The sequence below is a fragment of the Ambystoma mexicanum genome, chromosome 5p (assembly GCF_040938575.1).
Source record: "Ambystoma mexicanum isolate Mex_15411 chromosome 5p, UKY_AmexF1_1, whole genome shotgun sequence".
Classification (NCBI taxonomy): Eukaryota; Metazoa; Chordata; class Amphibia; order Caudata; family Ambystomatidae; genus Ambystoma; species Ambystoma mexicanum.
The window spans coordinates 1062072061-1062098722 of NC_090930.1; positions in this window are offsets into that span (position 1 = coordinate 1062072061).

Sequence of the window (26662 nt, forward strand, 5' to 3'; positions counted from 1 at the left end):
CTCCCTCATTTTAGTGCTTCAGAATGTCAGATCCAGTGGAGTTTGTAATTTCGAAAAGAAGCAAAAGACGACCAGTTGTTAAAGGATACACTTACAACCAGGAAAGAGAAGTTAAAGAAAAAATATACTGGAAATATTCAGATTACCATAACAGCAAATGCAAAGAAAGTTTAATCCACAACGTGGAACACAACCACCTTCTGGATAGTACTAAAATCTTAATAAAAAATACCGTAATGAGAACTGGCCGCCAGGGGGCGCAGAAATGTGTTCTCCCTCTGTGTGAGCTCTGACTACGATGTCCAGGAAGTGGTCTTGAGCCCCCACTTGCCGCCCCCCCATGGCTGAAAAACGAGCTTGTAACGTGTGAAGGTGGCCCCCCCTCACTGGAAAAAACCTGGAGAAAAACAGTGCTGTGTTTAGGAAGAAATCCCTGTGTGTTTCCAGTGACGCAGGGAACTCCAGCTAAGTGAAAGTGAAACCGCCTGTCACGCACGCCTGTCCTCAGAGAGTGGCGGATCGGCCCTGTGGTTTTGCTGGGGAGCCTCACTGCATCATCATGAGGGACCCGACCCTGCTGCTCAACCAGTGCTGGTGATAAGGGGAAGCCGCTGACCCCAGATCGCGGCAAACAACTGGCCACCTGGCGGAGACCAGCCAGCAGTCACTGCGGACCCCGCGGTGACCCTCTGCTTGGTTCCACTTTGCCACAGCTGGGCGGACTGCCCTAAGCCTCACCCGGATCCGGCCACAGGTGATCGTGAGGAGCCCATGTCCCGGCGGCCACTCATCGCAGGCCTGTATGCCCCGCAGAATCCTGTGTGGCTGGTAGGGCACCCTGATAACCCCAAACTGCACGCCTCCTGAGGCCCTGTGTGAGGCAGAAAGTGCACAGAGAGCATAACGGATCAAGACCATAGTATCTACGCTGCCTCTGACGGCCCGAACCAAGGCATCTACAGCCACATTAAATACCTATCAACGGTCCCTGCAGCCGTTCGGATTTGTGAACTCCTCTTGGGCCCTGCAAATGCACTAGTAACCCTGCGCCGCTCCATGAGGCACATGCAGGTAGAAGAAAGGTGTTACCAAGAAATGCGAGACGCCCTCCCGACCACACTTCTCCCCACGGTGTGCCATATTCTTCAAATGAGGATCAACAAGACACAAGTGCACATGAGGTCCTAATTCATGTATCTATCGACGCAAAGGTTGTGCTAAATTCCTTGACAAAATTGAATGGTGCACTGCTGACACCTCACCCACCCTGCTGGCCTGATGCCCACATAGGCCCCGGCTCCTCAGCACCTGAGTAGAAGAGGTAGGAGTCTGAGAACTACCTGCTGAGGAATACTGCCAGAGCAGCCCCTGCCAGCAAATTGTTGCCCCTGCACCACTGCAGATAAAGCTTAGTAAAACACGAAGCCATGGCCGTGGTAAGCCATGGGCTTCCCCCAGAGCACCGGTCAGGGGCGGAAATAGAGGGACTCCCCCAGGGCTGTCTGGTGCCCCCTGCCTCCTCAGCTGGGCCCCCATAACAGAGAAACTTGCATAGACCCTCGTACTCTCCCGGCCCCTGAGGACGTCCACTACATCTGATGTGCATGCTTCCACGACTCTTCATGATCCTGGAATCAGTCTGGGGTCAGCTAATGATTGGACCTGGAATCGAGGTGGCTCGGAATAACAGCGCCACATAGCGTGGGGTGCTAGAACCCTATTTGAATGCGACGCCCTAATGGACATTAGATATTAGAACAGAACAGTGAAATATAAAGCTCTATCCGGCAGCCCAGAGTCCTCACCACGGCACCACGTATGCCTCCTGTTCTTGGCTTGTAGTGCCACATAGGGGCATCACGGGAGCCCCATGAGGTGGGGCACGTCTCTCTCACGATAGAACCATCCTCACAGGCACCTCTGTGCGGACAGACAAAGGAGGGCTGCACCCCAGATCAATGACGGGTCCTGTTCCCACACAGAGTCAAGGACAAGAGGCAAGAGGAACCACCCTGAAGATAACCGATGCAGAAGGGATAGGCCGCAAACGGTTCATCAGCACCCCACAGCTCTGATAAATAACCCACACACTGTTCATGAGGTATACCCATCTTCAAGAAGGCAAGGCTCTCCCTCCTTTCTCCTCCTGGTACGTGTACACCTCTCTTGCTGGCTGGTGTCTCAGGGACGGGCGCAGTCGCTTGTCTTTGCACCTCATGTTGTAGGATAACACTCTTCACAGCGCTCCGGATCCGTTGCCCATGGACATTAAGGAGAAACTAGCGATATATAAGTTTTCTCTACTCAAAGATCCCCCTCGCCCACCCAGCGTCGTAAGAATGACATCGACAGGACCAGAAGCAGCCATAACCAAGGCAGACATCGCCGACCTGCTCATCGGAATGAGGAGTATGAGAGCTGACATTGGTAGCAAGATACATAAGATTACCCACAGAATCGACAAAATGGAGGAGAGACTGGAGGAGGTTGAGTATAACCAAACCTCTTTGAACACAATGGAAACCCAAATGGACATCCGACTTGCTAAAATTGAAGGCAGAGAAGAAGAAATTCGATTGAAAATGGATGACCTCGAAAACAGGGAGCGCCGCAACAACATACGCGTATTTGGTATCCCAGAGAAAGAGAGCGAAACTGAACTCGATCTGAAGAGAACCCTACATATGCTGATGAAGCTACTTTTCAAGGATGACTCAGTGGACAAGCCTAAAATCAACCGGATCCACAGAGCCGGCGGCAAACCAGGTGGCCTGAGAACGGTGCTCGCACGATTTCACAATTACACAGATAAAGCTAGAGTCCTGGAGAAAGCCAGACACACGCTACAGATCATGATGGATGAGACAAACATTTCCATCTATCAAGACCTTTCCTCTCTCACGATGGCAATGAGAAGGAAATGCCTTCCAATCACCAGAATGCTCAAAAAGAAAGACATACGATACCGCTGGCGATATCCATTCTCACTAACTTTCAACGGGGAAGGTACCACAATGAAATTGGTCTCTGAGAAAGACATTTGCAACTGCACGGCGGATTTACTGGGTGCCCACGGGGAAGAAGCACCCTCAAGTGAAAGAAGCAATGTGTACAGGGAATGGCACATCAAAGGGCCGCAGTGAAAGAAGTTGCAGGGATCCAGAAAGTTTAGGAGGATGAATGCCTCGCCGGACATGGAACACTGACTCCCACCTTGAGAAGTACAAGCTGCTCTTTGTAGTGCATCCGATGAGGAGACTGGGGTAAGGTCGTGGCTGAATGTTATAAGTTACAGCTCATTGATCGACCATCGGACAGCAGGGTGGAGACTGGAATGCTGTAAATGACATAAGGGGAGGGGGAAACACGAAGAGTGTAAGGTTATCTCAGATATAATTGACTGTCTTCATAATGATGTCATGGGAGCCTGCTGCGGGGCTTCCGTCAACAGGATATTTGAGGCCAAGAATGCAGTACGGAATGATACAATCCTATTATGGCGCTGCGGGGTAGTTGGGGGCTCAACGTTAGTTAGGCAATAATTTGGATAAGACCGTTCGTTGTACGGTTCCCTCTGGTGGTCCGAGAACATCTGGGTCACAATAACCCAGCCACTGTGTGGGGTGAGGGGAGGGGACGGTGGGGGAGTGGGTCGAGTGGGTCGAGTTGGGGTTGATGGGTTGGACGGGTGGGGGGGAGGTGGGGAAGGTGGGGATTTTGGAATAGGTTGACTGTAGAGCGAGAAGGTCAAACAGCGACCCTTTTAGGGTTGGTCACGATCCGATTTACTAGCGAGGAGTTAAGCATGCGGCCGCACAAGGTAATCAAGGTACTGAAGCAGGCTCACTTGTCATGCAAATATGCACCAAATGGTTACAATCTCTGCCACACTGAGGAAAAACACGTTACGCATAAGCACACTTAACGTGAAAGGCTTGAACTTTCCCATAAAACGATCCATGGTAGCTAGAGAACTCAGAAGAGCTGACATTGATATTATGTTTCTGCAAGAAATGCAAGAAATGCAAGAAATGCGTTATAAGAGGGTTGAAGAGAGGGCACTCCTTCTGGAGCTCAGGCATCTCAAAAAAGGCAGGTGTGGGGATCCTGATTCGAAAGGGCCTTCGCATGACGGTCCTGAACACCTGGGCTGACACAGAGGGAAGGGCAGTGTTGGTGGTAGGGACTATCCAAGACACACTCATTACCCTTGCCACGGTCTACGCGCCCAACCAGGGACAGCCAGGGACAAAAGAGGTTTCTCCACAAAACAGCTGAGAAAGTGTTCAATACAGCACAAGGTCACACGGTCCTCAGGGGTAATTTTAACATGTGGATGAAAAGCTCCCTGGATAGGCAAACTAAAACTGACGCACATGACCCACCACAGACATTAGATAGATGAATGCAGAAGAACTTGGACAAGGCTCAAATCAAAACAACCCTTACGCTATACGGCCTTACCGATAGCTGGCGTCACCTACACCCGATAGGGGTTTCACTTTCCATCCATCCCCCACGATAATCTCACACAAATTGACTACTTATTCCTCTCTGAGAGCCTGTTGAGAATACTCTGAACCGCGAATATACACCTGTTTCATGGTTGGATCATGATATGGTCATGGTGGACATGGACAGGGATGACCTCGAACCTCAGAACACAAAGTGGAGATGCAATGTTTGTTTGTTTGTTTTGTTTTTATTATTTATATTGCGCAGCAGACCCGGGGGTATTCGGGCGCGAAGGCAGAAAGGGGGCTGTTCAACTTAGGTTACAAGTTACAGATTAGACATGGGGGTACAGCTACAGTTACAATGCTGTAGACATGTATTGTCAAGGAAACACAGAAGTATATACAGTAAGAATATACAAGCATACAGGTGTGGCATATAAATAAAGCAGAACAAATATACAGAAAGTATAATCGCTGTGGTCCGACACAGCCTTCGGGGAAGAGTTTGAGAACAAAATCAAGCAGTTCTTCATTAGTAATGACACTGGTGAGGTTGCGAAGGTGTTTGTATAGGAAGCAGCTAAAGCCACTTGGAGGGGTATCCTCATCAGAGAGGGAGCCCGGAAGAAAAGGGAATGCGCCCTAGTGGAGAGAAACATTAGGGGGAAACTAAACACGGCGGAGAGGCTAGCACAGTCATCCCCACATGATATATCCAAATACCTTGCTGAGGCCAAATAGCTCAGGGAGGAACTAAAAGCATTAGATGTAGGCGGAGTGGCCCAGACTTTACAATATTTAAAACAAAAATATTACGAAAAGGGTGACATGGCGGATGCCCTCCTGGCGGCCCGGCTCCGGGCACAGAGAGCGGAGAGATGGGTGGACACAATAGAGAGAACTGATAGCACCCTCCTAGTCACAACTGAAGCTTCGCCAGAAGGTACACAGGAGGCATTTGCGTCCTTCTATGAGGATTTATACACCTGCGGCCTGCCTCCCCCTGTGGGGAGTATCGACTCCTATCTCAGAGAAGCAGATCTCCCTACATTGACCCACACAGAAGCGGAAGTCCTTGACACACCTGTTACGGGAGAGGAGGTTCTGGGCGCCATCAAATGCCTCGAGGCGGCTAAGCCCCCAGGGGAAGATGGATTCACACCGGGTTTCTTTAAAACGTTTTCCACGCTCCTTATCCCATTTCTGGTGGCCCTATTCAATGAGGTTTTTGAGATGGGCCGGGCCCCCTCCAGTCCTTTGCACAAGCCCTTCTTACGGTCATACCAAAGGAAGGCAGGGACCCAAAACACTGCGGTTCATATCGGCCCATTTCACTCCTCAATATTGATGCCAAAATATATATGCTGGAATCATTGCGGCCGGTTGGAAATACATCTACTGAGACTAATACACTCGGAATAAGTAGGCTTTGTGATGGGGAGACAGGGAGCAGACACAATGAGAAAAATGCTCCACCTGATAAATGAAGCACAGGGGAAAAGGGGAGAACCGATTCTCTTGTCACTAGACACCGAGAAGGCCTTTGACAGGGTGGCCTGGGATTTCTTGGAAAATGTTTTGGTATGGATAGGCCTGGGACCGAAGCTCTGCCGTGCCCTTAAAGCAATATATTTGAGCCCAAAGAGCCCTGTGGCAGTGAACGGTGGATACTCTAGGTGGTTTGCATTGGAGAAGGACACGAGGCAGGGCTGCGCACTGTCTAAAATACTTTTTGTCTTGTCCCTTGAACCACTTGCACAGAAACTGAGGCTTGACGAAAGAGTCGAGGGGATTAAAGTAGGGGAGCAGGAATATAAATTGGGCCTTTATTCCAATGATATCCTCCTACACTTAACCAATCCTTGGAGTTTCATCGCAGCCGCAATGGAAATAATTGAGGAATATGGTCAACTAGCAGGTCTCAAGATTAATACAGGGAAATAGGTCCTTCTCCCGATCAACAAGAGCAGGGACTCTGAAGTGGAGCGGTTTGCACCCTTGGGGATGAAGGTCAGCCTGACTACATTCCGATATTTGGGTATCAATGTTACTCGAGAACTAAGGGCTCTATATCAAGCCAACTTCCCTCAGCTATCACTCACCATAGAAAGGGACATTGAGAGATGGTCTAGACTCACTATCTCCTGGATGGGCCACCTGAATGCCATCAAAATGGTAATCCTACCCAAGATATTATACTTGTTCCAGATTCTTCCCATTCAATTGCCCAAAGAATATTTTACTGCTTCCAGGAAATCTCTCCTTGCTTTCCTATGGCAAAACCAAAAGCCCAGGGTTCCTAGGACCTTACTCCATCTCCGAAAGGACAATGCAGGGGTGGGTCTCCCGGACCTAGAACTGTACTATAGGGCAGCCCAATTGCACATGCTAGTTCCACATCTTAGACAGCAAGTAAACTTGAAATGGGTAGGCTTAGATAATTATCACCTCCGCCCATTTACCGTAGAAGAATGGCTCTGGGTGCCTGGGCCCCAACTAATGAATAGTATCAAGAATCACCCCATCCTTGGAACGATATGGGCGGTGTGGAAACCTAACAAAGGGATGAAGGGGATCACGACATGGCCCTCCCCCTTAGGACAGCTATGGGTACCATGGATACGGGACACCATCCTGGATCTGGAGATTTTTCAGTCATGGTATGAGGCCGGGCTCGAAAGGGCGGGGCAATTGTGGAGAAATAAGATCTTCATTACAATCCAAGAGCTCGAGGATGCTCTCTGCATAGGCCCGCTCTCAGTGTTCCAATACTTAAAGTTGAAAGGTGTCATGACCCAAAAGGCATGGAAAGATGAGCTACAGAGAGACCGCACCCCGTTTGAGAAAATCCTGGATACATGCGTAGGCTCTAGGGGCTTCATAAGTGCAATGTACACGGCACTATTAGAGGTCCCCACGACCCCCTCAGTCACACTGAAGGACAAATGGGAAGTGGATCTAGGAAGGCACCTCTCCCAGAAGATGTGGCTTCAAATATGTAGAAGAACAACGAAAGCATCCATATCCTGTCAATATAAATTGCACGCCATAAAACTATTGTACAGATGGCAATACGACCCATCCAGGTTGGCTAGGATGTATCAGGATGTGAGACGTATTGCTGGTGGAATTGTGGCCTGAAGGCTGATTACTGGCACATGTGGTGGGAATGCAAAGTGGTGCAGGTATATTGGGATGAGGTGCTCGGCTGGATTAAAGAGTTAGATGGGGACGAGAGGGAGAAACAGCCGCTTATGGTCTTATTTGGTTTGGTTGAGACGGAAGAGGCGGTCATTAAGGTACCCAAAATGATCCATGGCTTACTGATGGCCGCGAGGGCTTGTCTTACGACAGTGTGGAAAAGGGCCAATCTCCCTACTAAGACTGAGTGGGTAGCTGTTGCTCGTAACATATTCACCGCTGACCTCCACAGGGACCGTACTTCTATTGACAATGAATGGTCTGAATTATGCCAAATATATAATTTGAAGAGAAGTGTGTGCGATATGGCAATATGTAATTGGTATTTTAATGGTCAGCTGACAATGCCCGCAAAGAGCTATAATGTACTGACGTGTGCTTCTGTCTTCTGCAATGATTGTACCAAAGAACTCCAAAGCAAGATAATGGGACCCTTCGACCTTGTTTACGGCGATTCAAAAAGGGGTGGGGAGTGGCAAATTGAGGATAGTGGGTTTTTTGAAGTGTTATCGAGATATGTCCTTCATATGGTTGATACTATGTTTTACGATCTTGGTTCTTTTTTTCTACATCCCAAGTCACATTACAATGTTTGTATTGGAAACTGGAACATCCCTTTGAAAATCAATAAACTTTAATTTAAAAATGAGAGAAACAGTAGAATAAAATGTGGATGAACCAAGTGGTTCAGTGATTAAAAGAGTATGCTCCAAACTCCCTTTTCACGTTGCTGGTCAGATGCCACGAAGAAAGTCTTACAAAGGCAATTATGTAAGCATTAGCAGACAAAAACCAACTTTCCAAAAGCACCACAAAACATTTGAGAAGTACAATTGATTATAACAGACAAACATTAAGGGTTCTTACTGGTAAATAGAGAAAATAACAACCAAAGATTACTCATTTTTGGAACATCAAAAAATGTGGATTACTTGAAAAATGCAAAACAATGGCATGTTGATGCCACGTTCAAAGTATGTCCGAAACCATTTTCAAAATTTTATACAGTACACGCAATGATTGAAGAAACACTAATCCCATACATGTATGTCCTTATGCCAACCAGATCAGAAGAATAGTAAAAACATATTTTTCGATTAATTCGTGAGAACATATCCCCTGATTCGCCTGAAATCATTGTACTTGATTATGAAATTCAGCAAATTAAAGCGATTATTGACATTTTTCCATCATCTACAATCCAAGGATGTTTTTTTGACTTTACACAATCAGTGTGGAGAAAATTACAGCAAAATGGCATGCAATCAAGATACATAGATGATTTGGAGTTCCAGCATAACATAAAATTATTGTTTTCATTAGCCTTTGTACCAATAGATCATGTGAAAGAATATTACGAACATTTGTCAGAATCCACATTTTTTAAAAACAATTAACAATACTTAGAACCACTTCTCGATTGTTTAGATACAACGTGGATAGGACAATTAACGAGAAGCGGATCAAGGAGAAGAGCGAGATTTGATAAAACGATTTGGAATTGTTATCATGCAGTAGTGAAAGGACATTAAAAACAAACAATAAAATAGAACGGTGGCATAATGGATTGCGACAATCTTTCAAAACAACCAATCCGAACTTATGGACATTTATTAAACATTTAAAAATGGGAGAAGCACACCAAGAAATGCAGAGAAAAATATCGAGGCACACAGGAAAGATTGAAAGAATGCGTAATGGGTTAAAAAAACATGAGAAAATGAACTATTTAAACAGCATAGCGTTCAATATAAAACGTTAAATAATGACAAAAATATTTACCACTGCATTCAGGAAACCACGAATCCATTAAGAAATCCAAAGCCAAGTAAATCCAAAGCAATAATCCAGGGTACAAACAATAATAAAAACCAAAAAGAACCCAAAAGTAAGCAAGGCATCCAACGTGAAATCAGCAGCACGAAATCCTTAAAGAATCCACAAAAAAAGGAGATCCAGGAAAAATCCACAGCGAAGCAACCACAACACCAATAAATCACTGTAAAAAAGTGTCCAAAATCCACGAAAAGTTGAGACAAGCTGGAACGAAATCCAGGAGTAATCCATAGAGAAGTCCGCAAATATCCAGAAACCAGTAAAAAATCCAGTGAATCCACAGAAAAAGAACCATTCCAAAAATGCAGCATACTCGGAAAAAGAACCATTCCAAAAATCCAGCATTCTAGGAAAAAAATCTTTCCAAAAATCCAGGGAAAAAAACAAAACAGGAACTCCAAACAACACGTCGAACGGAAAGTGTAACTTCCAAAATTGCAGGGACGTAAAAACATCAATAGAAATGTATAGAAACAAACGACCGCACAGCGACCCCAGGTGGTCAAATAAAATATCTACACGAACAGTTGTATTTTAGAAAATAATGTTAATATATTAGGAAATATAATGTTAATTCATTACTATTCTATTCTATACTATGTTAAAATATTCTATGAATGCTTCTTTCAATAAAAAAAACAATAAACTTAATGTATATTTGCAAATATTAGAAAATATTATGTTTATACAGTAATATTTGATGTTAAAACATTCAAGGAATGCTATTTTCGATGAAATAGCTGTTCAATAAAAACTTTTAAGTGAAAAAGCTCTGGAAGAAAATTCTTTTGGTGAAAAAAATGTTTATTATTGAGTATTGTGCGATAATATCACCTCCTAGTTTAATTTATTTGTGTGTAGATGCCCTAGAATGTATTTTTTATACATTCCTGTCTACATTTAATTATTGTGTATTATATTGTGTTCCCCTGTACCCTCCCACACTCTCCTGAGAATAGGCTTGACTGCTCTCCACATTTACCCTAATTGGGTTTTGGCTAACCTGTCAGAGTTCCCTGTTCATTACAACTAGGGTGGCCTCCTAAAATGTACCCACCAATTAACAATGAGTGTGGATTCTCTTTTTAGCGACTTCTTTAACTCGTCACTGTTCACCTTAAAACATTGCTTTTGCTCATGATTTCTATCAGATATTCTGCATTTTTGCTTCTTGCGCATGAGAGGGCGAGCCTGTGTAGTTCATGCAGCTATTGAAGGGAACGGGTTTGTATCCGTCACTTACTTGCCCACGAACTATAAAAGACCGTACTCGTCGCTGAGTGCCAAAATAACTAAAATGTCGCTCACTGCATCCTAGTCGTATCTCCCGGTTATCACTGGGCCCCACGGTGATCCCGCATTATGATCGACTGTTGTATGTATAAGTATCCCACATGCCCATATAAGCCTCTGTTAATGGCTTAGTACTGACGCATTCACGGGTCCTGTGTGGACTGTTTGAACTGTTTGAACTGTTTGATCTAGCCTACACCCAAAAGGGTGCATCCATGCTCACCACCCCTCTGCACCTAACTCGATCTCACTTCTGCATTCATGCCTAACTTGCCTATGGTACCGTGTTCACTGCATTTTGTACGCATTTGAGTCTAGTTTAACTAGCCTACTGCATTTTATGTGTTTTGGTGTTTATATGAACTATCCCATTGCATTCTGTGTGCATTCGTGCATTTCTCCCCACCATTACGCTCCTACACAGAGTGTGGGCTCATCAGCCCCATTGTTCTAATTATCCACCATTTGCGCACCCGAGGTGCTTCCTCATTGTCCAGCTTTGTTGCACTTTGCATTGTATTACCCTGGTGTGCCTTCCTCAAAGCTAGACGTGCTGCATTTTGCACTGTTTTGCCCTGTTGTGCCCACATTTGAATCTGGCCGTGCTGCATCTTGCACTGTTTTGCCCTGTTGTGCCCACATTTGAATCTAGCTGTGCTGCATTTTGCACTGTTCCTTAGCCCGTAGAGTTATGCTCTTGTTTTTAGCCTTCCTATTGTGCACTGCTCTGGTATTCTACATTGCTGAGCCTTCAACTAATATCAACCTTGATGCAGTCTCCATTGCTCCCAGGCACATTCATAACAGATCCTAGCATTGGTGTATTCTACTCTGCCTGACATTAGTCTTTAGCGTTAGTGCACTTTTGCACTGTGTAGCCTGTAGAGCACGTCAACTTTAGCCTTACTGTACTTGCATTGTCTATTTAGTGACCGTCACATTGGTCTGGTGTCCTATCCACACCGTAATCTAGCATAATGTTGCCACACCTACCTGCTCAAAACCTTCTCCTCCCACTATTAAGAGTACTCTTCGTACTGTATGTATTCACCTGCGCGCTCCTTATACCATCTCCCAACACAGTGACACCTACCACTCTGCACACTGCAACTATCGCCCCTACCTGCAGACCTGCTGACACCCGCCCCAACACTGTTCCCCAGTACCCCAACATCTATCTTAATGCTCTGGCCTTATGGCTTGACCACTTCACTCAAAAACCTACACCTAATCAACCTTGCACTACAGCCCTAAGAAACCTAAGACTAGGCTCTAGACTTATGGGCAAGAAGGGTCACCCCATGTACCCTAGCGTATCTCGGAAAACCCTGAAGCCTAGCTTGTCCCCCCAAACCCCGACCTCACTCATGCCCCAAGGCTTTCAGACCAATCTTGCCGCTTCAGGCAACATCAGTCTGATTAAGGCAAGGCCAAGCAACGCTGGCCTGATCAAGGCCGCCATGATTAATGCACGGTCCCTTGCAGCTCACGCCCTGGACATTGCTGATCTCATCAAGACTCAGGAGCTTGACTTCATCGCCATCTCTGAGACCTGGTTGCACCCCACCTCCGGCCCAGCTATCTCACTGGCTATCCCACCAAACTATTCCATCACCAGATGCGACCGAACCTCCAGAGGTGGAGGAATCGCATTCATATACAAAAACTCACTACGACTCAGAACCCTACCGAGCACTAAGATGGAATCTGCAGAGCTACTCTCTGCCAAACTCACTTTATCAGCCAACCAAACGGCCACTATCCACCTAATATACAGACCACCAGGTCCCCCCACTTCCTTTGTGGATGACATCACCACTCTAGTACTAGACAAAGCGAAAACCAACTTGCAAACTATTATCCTCGGTGACCTCAACTTAGGTCACCAAGATCCCAATGACCCCACGGCCCTTAATCTTGCCAATACCTTAACAGATCTAGGTTTTTCTCAACACATACAAGCTTCCACTCACATCAAAGGACGCGCCTTAGACTGGCTCAGCGACACCAACTGCAACATCCGCCTACTCTCGAACGCCCCTTGCGTTTGGTCGGATCACCACATTATCACTTTCAGCATTGAAGCAGCCTTGCTACCAACGCCTCCTGTCGCCCCAGCTACCCTCACCAGAAACAAAAAGAACATAACTGCTGAAAAGCTACTCCACTTCATCCTCCCCACCCTCAACAATGCCACTGACTCCTGCTCTGACCCCACTATCTTAGCCAACATCTACAACCAGTCAGTTCTTACAGCCATAAACTCCATCGCCCCACTCAAACTTAGAAGACCCAAACAACATGCGCACCTTAACTCGTGGTTCACACCACAGCTCAGAGTGCTACGCAAAGAGAAACACACTGCAGAGGCACGCTGGAAAAGTCACCCTTCTGACACCCATAAGGACAGTCTCCTATTAGCCACCCTTAACTATAAAGAAGATCTATTCCAGGCCAAAAAAGATTCATACAACAACCGCATCACGTCAGCACAATCAAATACGAAGGAATTATTCAAAATTCTCAAGGAACTTGAGACACCTGCAGCCCCCCCCTGATTCCTGTCCTAAAGACAGCAACTGGTGCACGAACATTCAAACAGCACTCCTAGGCAAAATTACCACCCTCCAAACCAAAATCAAAGGTAAACAAAAAGTCTTTACAGTCGAACCAGCCATTGCCCACATCCTCACCTAGCACCCAACACCAAGCCAACCCGGCCGTTAAACCATTCGCCTTCTCCCCTCTTGCCATCCTTGAAGTAGAAGGAATCATAAACAACCTCAAACCATCTAACTGCCAAGGTGACCCTTGCCCGGCTCCTATCATTAAGGAAGCCTCACACCACCTTGCCCCTTTCATCACATCCTTTATAAATGCCTCCTTCAAAATGGGTACAGTCCCTGACAACCTCAAGGACGCGTGGGTAATCCCTCTACTCAAAAAACCGTCCCTTGACCCCAACATCCACACTCTCTTCAGACCAATCACTACGGTCCCGTTCCTGCTCAAGATTCTTGATCGCGCAGCTTACCTGCAGATCCAAGACTACCTTGAGTCCAACAAACTCTTGGGGCTAAGACAATTCAGGCTTCCGTCCCAAACATGGCACCAAATCAGCCCTGATTGATCTGAAAACCCAGATGGAGACATTAAAGGACAATGGGAAGCTAGCGCTACTCCTTCTCCTCGACCTCTCTGCGGCATTCGATTTGGTTAACCACCAAATACTTTGCCAACATCTCCAATCCGCTGCCTACTTCTCTGACCCTGACCCTGCCAATGCCTGGATCCACTCATTCCTCAGTAACAGATCTATGCGGGTCTTCTCACCCTCAGCATCGGCAGACCCCTCTCCCATTCTCTGCAGCGTCCCTCAAGGTTCTTGTGTATCGCCTACATTGTACAATGTATTCACCAAGCCACTTTTTGATGTGCTTCACTATCTGGGTGTATCCTATACCAACTACGCGGATGACACCCAGATACTCGTTCCCATAACTGATGATTACACAGTCGATACCAAAGCCTTGAATGATGTCTACTTGGTCATCAGGCCTGGATGGCGCAACACGAGCTTTGCCTCAACGACGATAAAACGGAGCTCCTACTACTAGGATCCACCTATCATCTTAACAAACTTGACCAATCCTATAAGGCCTTCCAAAGACACCAAAACTTTAGGGGTTTATCTGGACTCCACCCTTTCCCTGAACAGACAAACAAATACTGTTAGGTCGGCCTCAGCATATACATGCAAACTTATCACTGCCTGCAGACCATTCCTGAACCCTCACAACTGCACTACTTTGGCTAGAACACTCATCATGTCCAAAATAGATTACTGCAGTGCCCTCTACCTAGAGACTAGTCATTCCAACCTCAATAAACTTCAAACTATTCAAAATAATGCCATAAGGGCAGCTCTGAATATCCCTAGACGGTCCCATATCTCCATCATCAGATCTGACTTATGCTGGCTCCCGGTAAAACAAAGAATTGCCCTGAAAACGTTAGCCTTGACTCACAAATGCCTGAACAACAATGCCCCTCCTTACCTCTCTTCGCGCCTCACACTTCACTCCTCTTCCCGCCCCACCAGATCAGCCCAAACTCACAGCCTAACCCTGCCCAGATTTAAACTCCACAAAGCGGGTGGTGTGAGCTTCCCTGTCCTAGCTTCCAAACTGTGGAACACTGCCAACCCACATAAGAATCGAACCTTCGTTCCCAACGTTTAAGAACAACGCCAAAGCTTGGCTGTTTAACCAGAAAGCATGAGGTTCCTCACGCTAGCCTAGCTCTCTACCTGCAATATATCCTATCTGTGTACATATGCCACACTGTATCGATCATAACCTGTAAATTCTGTATTTGTATATAACCTGTAAATTTGTACTTGTGTATAACCTGTAAATTTGGTATTCTTGTATACTCTTGTTGTAACCTCTAGCTAAGATTATGTGCCCGGTTGCCCACGGGCCTGGTGCGCTCTACAAATAAACTAAACTTCAAACTTCAAACTCCTCAGTTAGTTATCTGTCCTTAGTAAGCTCTTAAACAACAGGCTCATCTATATTCCTTATAACTAACTCTCTTTTTAGTTTGTGCGGTTAGGTGTTACTTGCGACACATATAGAGCCCAAACTACTGCATTTGATTACGGATTCAAGTACAGATAGGGAGGAATGGCATATGATGAGGGATACAGAGGAATGACATTTGATGAGGGACACACAGTGTATAGGTGTTGTTTGGTTATGAGCCCACCCATTGCCTGCCCATAGCCATGCTAATCCCTATGGCCATTCCCACCTATTCCTGCCTTTTCCCACCCAAAATTCCTCCTCATGGAAACTCTTTGAGCTTGTGAGCTTGCTTTAATGAAGGCTTTCAGTTCGTGCAAGGTGCTAACCTAGGGCGCAGGCTGGCTGTTTTTTGTTGTTGTTCGGGTTGGGGGAAGAAGGAGGTGGGTCGAGGAGGATGGAGTCGGGTCTTATGGAAGAGTGTAGCTGCAGCGTTGCGCTGCTTGATCAGCTCCAGTTAAAGTTTCAGAGATTTTGAGAGTGCCTTTGTTTTCTTTTTCTTTCATGGCGAGCATAAAGAATCACACGTGGGGAAACAGCCTGGCAAGGAAAGAGAAACTGGGCTGTAAAATGAAGCAGCTTTTGAAGCTGCTGTCTCAGATGAGGTTGAGTTCTTCAATTTGTTCCAGAGCTAGAAATGTATTAAAAATGCTCATGGCTTCAAAATTGTTGCAATCCTTTCAAAACATTTCTGCTGTGCTGCCATCACGAGTAGCATAATCCACACAGGTTAACCACATTTTAAAAACAAAAATCCTGATGGAAACACACTGAAAATGCTTTTTCAGTTTACTTCGATTTATAAGAACTCTGTGTCCTTCACTGAAGTCCTGTTAAACACAAGCATTGGCAAAGCCAACAGTTTTGGCTTGTGTACAAGTAGTTGGCATTGCACTGCCATTAGATGCTCCAGTATTTGCACCATTTTGCACCTGCTACCTTCAATGGGCAGTGCTATGGCTGTGCCTGGCAAGTGCCTTTGCCATGCCTACACAAAAGCCCAAACTGTTGGCATTGCAAATGCTTGTTTTTTCTTTAGCTCCCATCTATTAGAAGCCAGAGCAATAACACTACATTGTAGTGTATGTACACTTCATAAGTGTCAGAGCCAGGATTTGGCTGTGTGCAGAATGAGTGCTAGTGGATTCAAAAGCAGAGTTTGACCAACAATTTCCCCTACCCCTAGCAATGCCAGATAATCCTCAGATAGAGAAGAGCAAATACGTGCCATGCTTGTATATAGTCACTATAGCAATAACACCCGAGTCGGCAGGCTGGATTGGATGGTAACGGCCCAGGGCTCAAGTTATAGGCCCGAACAGAGATAGAGCCTTAACAAGGGACCCCTGTGCCATTACCACCTATCCGGCCTGCCAGCGAGGGTATTATTACTATTAGCATTCCAGGTTTTTAATCCTGGATGCTGATAGCAATACATTTGTTTGAAGGAATGGGATGCATGCTCCTAGCATCCCGTTCATTCAAACAAATACGTACATGGCTGCCATGGAAATGGAAGGTAAGGCTCCATGCTTAGCCCCTCTTCCATTTCCATATAAGCTGGGGATTCAGGATCAGCGGCAGTAGTGGAGCTGCTGCCAGAGGAAACAGGTAAGAGGGTTGGAGAAGGGTTTGGGGAGGGAGTGGGGACCAGAGGGAAGAAAATGTGGAGCCAGATGGCGGGCAGGCACTCGCATCTCTGCGTTTGCTTGGAACGCAGGCATGGATTGTGGGGTTCAGCCTGTGATCAGAGCAAGCTAATTGGCTGCTACACCTGCCACAGGTGCTAATTAGTTAATAATCCACTGGAATGTAGCATTAGATACTTAAGTTAGAGATAAGGTTGTAAAATAACACATGGCAGGCCAACTCAATCAAAGAAAGCATTCAAATGTAGGACAACATTGTACTTGGGCAACTGTCCTTAAATGCCTGTAATCAGAGAGTCTCTGGCACTTTAAGCACAGGTTTTAAGGACCTGTGCTGCCTAGGACTTTCAACTGATGTGCAAGGGAATAGTAGAGTACACACTAGACTGGAAAGCTGGAAGGAACTACAGACACTCTTAAATGAGGGTGTGGCTTCTCTCCTCTGAGAGCAAGGCCCTGGACTGGGGTGCCTAGAAATACTTTAGGCCTAATCCAACTTCCACCATATGCACGCTGGCCCTGGCCTGTGGCCATGGTCAGTGGTCCCTGCGCATGAATCATGTCCTATGGCCTTGCCCTGGAAAACTCCCATTTGCCCACTATGCATCGCCTACAATGTTGGCCACTGGATATTTCTTATAGACATGTCCAGTGAGCACTTTTACCAGGGCGTGGACTTAGGCCATGTCCCGGGAACCTCTTAGTGGGCAATCTGCCCTGGGTATGACCTATGGCCATGCATCTAGCACCTTCAAGCCACCCACTTAACACATTTGCAGTTTTTGTTAATGGTATATGGAAACATACCTTTAGTGCCCACTGGAAATGGCAGCAGCACTTTGTTTTGGATGCTGGCTATTCCCAGACACATTTCCTTGTGCACTGCCTTTGGCCCTGCTCGAGGCACCTTCCAGACATCACACGCTTTTCCCACTGGCCTGGTCTGTGGCAGTGCGTATTGTATACAAGGCACCTTCAAGACACCAGCTGACCTGGCATGGCCTGCAGCCATACCTGATGGCCACTTTTGCAGTGCATAACCCTTAGCCATGCCAGTGGCTACTATAAGCCACTCTGTGTGTCTTTGGGCATGACCTTCAGCCATCCCCACTGGGCATACTCTGGTGGCTTGACCTTTAGCCTGTTGACGTGAACAGTAGACACTTTGACTTGGGTATGACCTCCAGCTATGCCCCTTTTATCTCCAGCCACCCATTGTGTCCACTGGGCATGGATTGCAGCCATAGCCAATGGACACTGTGCTCGAGGCATGGCCTTTGAGCATGCCTTATGCTCCTCAAGATACCCAATGTAACCACTACTCCTTGCCTGTGGCTAATTTGACACCACTGACCATGGGATTCTGCTTCAGAGTCTTGAGGGGATCAGGGTGACAGGTTTTCTGCTTCATTGGTTTGCCTCCTCCCTAGCTGGATGCCTCTAGACCGTATCACTTCCCTCTTTTAAATCCTTACCTACGGCAGTGACATGTGGTGTCACTCAGGGTTCTGTTTGCCTCCCCTTTTAGTTAATTTATATTTGTGCTCACTGGCCAATCTGATTGCAGATTATGGGGTTTGCTTTTATTCTTTTACACAGATAACATCCAGATCCTCTTCTGCCTTGAGGCTGATGGGCTGTCTTTCCTCTGTTGGAAGCTGGATGGGCACGAACTGGCTCTAACGTAAAGGGGACAAAACAGAGGTCGTCATGGTTGGCTCCCCCGCCGCTGGGGATTTATGGAGTACCGACTATTGGCTGACCTCCTTGGGACCCTGCCCTGAGCCAGTTCTAGCAGTAAAAGGTTTGGGAGAAGGACAAATCTATTCTGTATGTCAGGCTTTGTTAAGTTGAACATCTTGAGAAAAATGTTACCATTCCTTCTTGCTGATTCCAAGGTCAAGGTGGTCACTGCCATTATGGGATCCGTTGATTATAGCAACGGTATCTATCTTGGACAACCAGAGGTTATACTACACTGGTTGAGAATTCTCCAGAACTCAGCCACCTGACTGGCTCTTGGAGCCCCTAGACACGCACACTCTAACGATCTGTTTGTCAGCTTCACTGGCTCCATATATTACGAGCCGGATTAAGTTTACAGCTCTGTGCTTAGTGCACAACACCATTCATATTTATGGTGCTGAGTTTCTAGCTTCAAAGCTGACTCTATACAAGCCCACCAGAACTCTCTGTTCCTTTTCTCAAACCTTGCTGTGTGTTCCAGGTTTCCATAGGGCTCGTGCAGGGGGAATATCTTTTTCGGTGCTGACTCCCACACTGTGGAAATCTCTGATGAAGCACCTCTGTGACATCTCAGAGTGTCTTCAGTTTCATAAGAGCCTGAAAACATATCTTTTTTGATCCTGCTTTTTCTGATGAAGTCCTTACCCTCATCTTTATTAGCACCTACATGCCCTCGGCCCTTAGCTCTCACTTTACAAATATTTTCACAATACAATACATGCCCAGTGACCACATAGCCCATGACATGGCCTTGATGTGTGCCACTGTCCCTACAAAGATACTCCCTGTGTCCAAAAGACACTGTGCATAGGCATGGTCTTTGCCCATTCCACAGCACACAAGCTTATCCACAGGCCACACAGAGACCTTGCAAAATCACGGCTTGATACAAGTGGGCCTTAACATAACTGGTAAAAGACATGCATGCTCAGTATGGGTCTGTGGGAAGCCCAAAACAGGCTCAGGACTCATGAGTCCAGAGGCATGTCAATGGGCTACATTAGATGTGACTAAGACCTAGTCGTCCCAGTTTACCCGGGTTATGGGGAGTGATGTCATATGCTATTTCATATGTGTTGCATTCAGTGATGCTGAAACACATCGTTATGCTTACTGTGCCAAATATATCCCAATATTGACATTGTAATAACATGTCAATGCTTGCTGTCCCCAATATAGGCCCTAGTGCCACTTAGTACAACTATAATGCATTCACTAAATATGGTGTATTGGTGCATGGCTTTTCACCACTACAATGTTAATCTCCAAATAAACAACCTTTTTCTCAGCAAATGTTTGAAGTGAACAGTGTTTATTTGTGCAGCTATGTTACATGAATAGATTTTATTCTGGTGACCTTAATCTAAGGAGGAGACAGTCTGGGTGGTGTATACAGCGCTATCATGAAATCTGAGATAACTGCCTAATTATAAGGCCCTCAAACACACCGCTTTTCAAAATCATTGAAACATTTGAGCAGTTTTTGTTTATTTACAAGCAAAAGAAGTCACCTCTGTAACTTTCTATGCTGGACATTCAGTTGTGTTCTATTGAATGTTGACGACAATCTGTTTTTATACATGAATTTCCCCTGAAGAAGTTCCATCATTGTTTTTTTATTTAAACAAGAACAAAACATGTTTGGTGCTTAGTTACTGTCATAGTTAGCAGTTCATACGAACTGCCCATTTATGTCTATCTAGGACCTGAATATAGGTACCCTGTCAAAGATTAATGTTTTTGTTGCTAGATGAGTATACGTTTGAATTAATTAGATACTAACTGGCAGATGTTAACGTCACAGTAAGGGTTGTAGAACCCTGCTCATGTTCTCATTATGAAATAACCTTTTGATAAAGTTTGTATATTTCACTGTATTGCACTAGTCACTTTGACTAAAGTGGTTTGATAAATGAAAAGATAAATGTAATTGATTTGTTAATGTGTTTTTAGAAAAAGAAGAATTCAATAAACATACAAAGTTTTCTTTAAAATAGATTGTTTAAGTAATTTAATTGATTATATTTCTAATGTTGTGACCTGCAATTGATGATGCCCATTAGGAGTACAAGTCCCTCTGAATAAGCCCAATGTTTAGAGAGTTCTTGTATCAATAGGAGGTGCATAATCTGGTAGGTCCTTAGGAAACAGTATTGTGGTGTTGGGATCCTTTTTGTACATTGTGTGGTCTCTATAAGGGTAAGATCCCAGCATCCATATCTAGCCTTGGTCCCTTTCAAGTTGTTTCAGTATGTTACATGAATGACCAATGAAATGTAGTCTAATATTCGGAAAGAAAATGACAAGTTAATATATGCACTATGTGTTATGAACATTGAATAAAATGTGATAAGACAACATTATTCGGTTGTTGTAAAGTGAAAAGTACAATATGACCATTAATTTCTACTTACATGTATGTCACTGTGAATTGTAAATGCAGCTGGAACATTCTGGTCTATGCTTATTCGGAGATCAGCTCTCATTGCAAAAGAGCCAGAGGTCAGCTTTGTGGTAGAAAAGACACGCCAATAATCAGTAACTAATCCATTCAATGAGCTGAATAGCCAAAGCTTTGGGGATTTATAGCATATAATTTCACCTTAAATATACAAGAAATATAAGTCCATATATTCTAAAATCCCCATTTTCGTGAGCAATGACAGTTTATAAGGGAAGGTCATGGGCCTGCTCTTTTAGGAAAACAATGCTTCTAAAGACCAGATCCTCCATACCACCCTGGCCCTTTTGACCTGAGGCAGAACAAAAAAAACAGTATTTATTGTCTGTTTGCTTCATGGCCTGAGGTCTCATGGGCATTTGCTCACCTTTCTTTTGATAATGAACTCCCATTAAAATATGCAGTGCACAGCTTTTAGAATAATGAAGTAAAATAGATTCAGTTGGGAGGGCACCAAAATTAAATAAGAAATATTATCGGTTATAGCGTTTGGATTCTTTGCTTAATTTAACACTGAAAACAGATTTGAATCCAGAAAAACTCTCTGCGTTATACACTAACAAACCCAATATAATACTAATGTATGCAAATTAATCAAACATTTGTTTTTACATTTCAATAGCTTATTCATTTTTCCAGTTATTGGAAAATGAAGAGTGTGCACAGATTCAGAATTTTCTGGCGATTCTGAATATAGGCCTTAATAATTGCTCAGGCCCATAACAGAAATTATAAAGGAAAAATAGATTTCAGTGCAATTTGGTCATAGCTATAGATGTAGGCAAGGAAACCCTCTTCCGTCATGAGGTGAAATACATTAGACCAATCAAATTAAAGGGGGGGATAATTTGGGAATGTCAAAATCAGAGGAGAACCTCTTATTGGCCCCGATCAATGAGAAAGTTCTGCATGCAATGATGCATCATGGGTGGAGTTTATCAAGTATTTAAGGCCAACCACACAGGAATTAGAAGAGTTCTTTGGAAATGCGCAGATAAAGGAGGTTTGTCTGACTGGAGAAGTGATGATTGTGGTTCCACCTGGATGTAGAAGGTAGGAATTCCCCTTAAGAATGCCTTTTCCAGGGGAGAATGATGCAGGTTTGCCCAAGACGGAATCTGATTGCCTGAGATGGATTTTAAAAGCAGGGGATAGATCTGCAGTTGAGCTTACCTGGTGGAACTTCAGGAAGCTGTTGATGTTCTTACCTGTCCTGTGTCTTTAAAAGACAAGCCAAAATGAATACAATAACCCTTGTGATTTAAATATGGCAAGAACATGTTTAATCGCTGATACCAATTAAAATTATTTTAGGGGAATCCTTTGCAAGCTATGCCATTGTAAGGCAGCTGGGCTGTAAGGACATTCATGACCTGTGACAACCATAGTTTATCTAAAAAGAGAGATTTTGAATAGAGTTTATACCCCTTAAAATGGAAAAGGAAGGATGTTAGTGTATACCCTTCATTCCCAAGAAAATAATGTAATTTTCAATGAACAATGTCTTTTTCCCAATAACATTGCACAGAAAGAAAAGAATTCCACCTTAAGTAGCTCTAAATTCCAACTAAAATGAAGTGTCGATTCCTTTGCTATCTTACATTTAGAGTAGAAGCAAACCTGCAATAAGAAATGTTTTGTCAATGTTTTTCTCTGACGCCAACACTTGCCGATGATGTCAGAGAAAATGAAGTGAAATGTATGTCATACATTTCTGTTGAGAAAATGGATTGATTTCTTTGAATGAGATGCCGACAAACAGTGATAATTTGAATGTTCATATTCCAGAAGATTACATATTTTGGTCCAGAATAGAACATTCAGGCTTGCTTTTATATGAAGGAATATTTGTCTGCATTTTGAAAGTAAATATTAGCAAGATAACAGCATGCAGATTGTGTTTCTTTTCTGCAGACAAGCTGCCTGTATTTGTATGGAATATTGTAGATGATTTCCCAGCATTCAAAGTTAGTGTACTAGCTTTTATTATTGTGATTCATTATTTTAAATTAAACAGAATATTCATATTAAAAACCGCTTGTTTCTTGTCCCTGAATTTTGGGGTGGTATTGTTGTGTTGAGGGTGCTAGATCATGTGATGCTTCTCTGTAAAACACATTTTCAAAACTGAGATATATTCCATAGATAAAGTCATTACACTCTTCTACTTCTCCTCTTCAATGCTTCATTATGTCCTCCTACCTCTCCATGTTAGTGGGTGCCTGCTCCTCCTCTCCAGCTCTAAGGTCTTTTCCCCCAGTTTCCTTCTCCTTTCTCGCTCAATATCGTTGTCCACCTTGTCACCTTTCACTTCCTCTTTAATCTCCTCCTTCTCTTATCTCTCAATATCTTTCAATTCTTCTTCTTGAATCTACTCCTCTCCTCTCTGTTCCTCTTCTTGACACTTCACCTCCTCATCACTCCTCCTTATATATTTAGTTATTTATATTACTTATTTATTATCTATAAAGCGCTGGAATAGGTCCCATAGGTATAGGAGCGCTAACAATGCAAACTACAAAAAACAAAACCATGGACTAGACGCAGGGCATGGAGAAACCAAACAGAAAATTACTGGAACAACACTGTCTTTAAGCAACGTTTCAACATGATAACAGAGTGATAGGACCTCAGGTCGGGTGGGAGAGCATACCAGCATTTGGGTGCGACATAGTGAAAAGACCCTTGAGCACAGAGACAATTTGGCCCTAAGTAGATGCAAAAGAAAGGAGTTGTTGGATCTAAGCACTCTACATGCTGGTTGCCAGAAAGCCTATTGGACAGATATACTGAGCGTGTTCTATAGTGGCACTTGTGTGTAATAGAAAGCAAGTGGAAGGTAATTTTGGCAACCACAGGAAACCAGTGCACTGTTTTCCTAGCCTCAGAGATATGATCTTTCTTGAGTAGGCCCTCCACGGCTCAGACCACATTATTTTGCAGAGTCTGTAAGGGGACCAGTTCTCCGTTGCTAATGCCTTGCGGTAAACTGGAACAGTACTCTAGTTTTGCACCAATTATGACTCTGGCAATGATGGCATGATTACTGTGGTTAAGAAGATGGAGGTCTGAGTTGGACTAGAAGTTTAAGATGATAAGAGGTGGATGAAATCAAACAGTTAACATGCGCCTAGATTATTAGTTCTTGGTCTAGTATGATCCCAATAGTCTTAACTCAGGGGAGTGTGGTGGCAATGGAGCAACAAGCGATTTGAATTTTACAGAATTTGGGACTCAGCTTTTTCAGCTGAGAAACTGTGCCCATTATCATTAGCTCATTTTTAGAGTCATTCAGGGCAAGGCCATTATCCATCATCCAAATCTGGATGAGAGAGTAAGCTGAATTGATGGTTTCCGTATCTTTCCGTATCTTGTAGTCCCCAGAAAGAGGTATATGACACTGGGTATCATCAGCGTTATTACTGGAAAATACTTCATTCTCATCAAGCAGTTTGAATAAAGGCATGGTAAATGTTAAATAACATGGAGGACAAACATGCTCCCTGGGGGACTCTGCATGTCACCAAAATATCCTCAACATGCCACGGATGCCACGGAGGCCACGGATGCTATGGATGGTGCGGATGGTACGGATGGTACGGATGCTACGGATGATGCAGATGCTATGGATGATGCGGATGCTACGGATGGTACGGATGGTACAGATGATGCAGCTGCTATGGATGGTGCAGCTGCTACAGATGGTGCAGATGCTGAAGATGGTGTGGATGATGCAGATGCTGTGGACGATGCGGACGGTGCGGACGGTGCGAATGGTGAGAATGCTGCAGATGTTGCAGATGCTGTGGATGCTGCGGATGCTGCGGACGGAGCAGATGCTGTGGACGGTGCAGATGCTGCGGCGGATGGTACATATCTGTGTCCCCTACATATGTACCTGTACCCCCATATTTATCTGTATCCCATGTTTACCCTATCCATCCTGTCGCTTTATATATGTGTATTGCTATGTATGCCCCCAATGTCCTGCTCACGTGCCTGGTCTCAGGCGCTTTACTGATAACCACCATATCACACTACTATGGTTACTCTCTCCTATACACCATCATTCAACTAGAACACAGCCATACCATGATAATTCAGCCTAGCTGTTCATATCTGAACATGACCCCACAAATACTTCATCACCCTAATAAAACACAGCTAGCTGAGCACATTCCGGCTAGCTTAGGCATTCCTCAGGCCTAACGCAGCCAGAAATCAGTCTGGGTGTCCACCCTCCAGACTGAACATATCCAACTGATTTCCTCAACACCACACCTACCGCTAAGAAGCAGCTAGTATACAACAACCACACCAGCTGCATACATATCCGGTGCGCCCACGCACCATAAGACACTCTCTCTCTCTCTACTGACTTGAACTGCGGTTCCCGAGGGCGTTCAACCTACCAGCGCCTTGAGGTCATACCAATGATATATAAGGCGCTATATAAATGGCAAGTAACATAACATAACATAACATTAACACCGAATACCGTGGCTGAACATCCAGCTAGAAATGATTCAACCCAGCTGGCCGTGGCTGGTGAAAAAGAGGAAAAGTGTAATAGCCTGGTAGCCAGCCGTACATGGTCAACATGGTCGAAAGCTGCTGATAAGTTCAGAAGCATTAAGAGAGCTGTTCCGCCTTTCTAAAAGACCTGAAGAATACTGGTCTTCAGATCAAGCAGTGGTGATTCTGTTCTACGGGCACTGCGAAAACCCTACTGCCTCTGACCAAAGATGTTATACTTGGAGAGGAAATGATGCTCTTGAATATAGGCAGCTCGATCAACATTTTTTAACAGGAATGGAGAGTTGATGATGGGCTATACTTTGATGGTACATTAGGATCAAGAGATGGTTTCTTGAGCATAGGCAAAATCCCTGCCTGCATAATGCATGGTGGAAGAACGCTTTCCCTAAGGGAAGCAATGATAAACTTAGTGATCAGAGGAATAAGTTGCTTGACACATGCCTTTACAATAAAAGCGGGACGTGCATCTCCCTTACAATAAGTGGGTTTAAGTTGTTGAAGGGCGGCTGACGCTTTCCGGTCTGTAATCTGGCTTAACGCAAATGTGGGGATGTTACAGGCAGACCAAATCACTTCTGAGCTTGATCTGCCGCCACGAGCACAGATCGTTTGTTAGCAATACTCTCCTGAATTTTTATGATTTTATTAGCCATGAAGTCCTGAATGGATGTGCACCATCCTTTGTCTTTATTGACCATTGGTGCCGCATGAATGGATTTTCAAGCTCTTCGAGAACTTTAAAAAGTTCTTTAGTATTGGAGCTTGCATTTGCAATGCTATGGCTGTGCATCATTTTTTTTGCTGAAATGATAGCAGCCCTGTTTTTCTTGGCCAAAAGATTGTATTTATTTCTATTTTTATCAGTATTGCCTTTTTTCCATATTTCAAAGGCTT